The sequence below is a fragment of the Sceloporus occidentalis genome, unplaced genomic scaffold (assembly GCF_023333645.1).
Source record: "Sceloporus occidentalis isolate IW3139 unplaced genomic scaffold, rSceOcc1.0.p SCAF_458, whole genome shotgun sequence".
In the NCBI taxonomy this organism is placed as follows: Eukaryota; Metazoa; Chordata; class Lepidosauria; order Squamata; family Phrynosomatidae; genus Sceloporus; species Sceloporus occidentalis.
The window spans coordinates 225,755-226,322 of record NW_028317438.1 but is presented as its reverse complement, the minus strand read 5'-3'; positions in this window follow the sequence as shown (position 1 = coordinate 226,322).

The following is a 568-nucleotide window of genomic DNA, read 5'->3' as shown; positions in this document are numbered from 1 at the left end:
ACCAATCTACAAATACAAAACAGTATGTCCTAAGCGGAACACTCAAGTTTAGGCTTGTTTGATTAATCGCAACATATCTTGGAGCTTTTCCATGGGATACCATAATAATGAAATCCCATACTGCTGAGCACTACTGCTCAGTTTTTAATGTACCTATTATAGTCCATGTTTGTATGAAGAGTGGTGCAAGCTGATAAACGTGGCACAGTCAGGAGGACCATTCTTTTGGCTGCAGCAATGTTACCACTGTGTGTCTGAATTGCTCTTTATTCATTACTATTTTGTGGTAATCAAAAGCAAGTTGCAGCTCTTACGATCGTGTAAGAAATGAGGCATTTGATATGGATAGATTTCCCAAAGCCATGACTTTGTCTGTAGAAATAAAGTTCTGCACATTATGCCAGGTATTGGTTGGCATGCTGATAATGCGTTTGGCTGAGTAACGTCTGAGACAAAAGAGGACTGAGGTATGGCACGGTTGCTCTCTTTCTACTTTAAGGATTCCACTCTCTGGTACAAACTATCATTGAAAGGGGTCCAGTGGTAAGGAGCAGTCTTCACCGCGGCT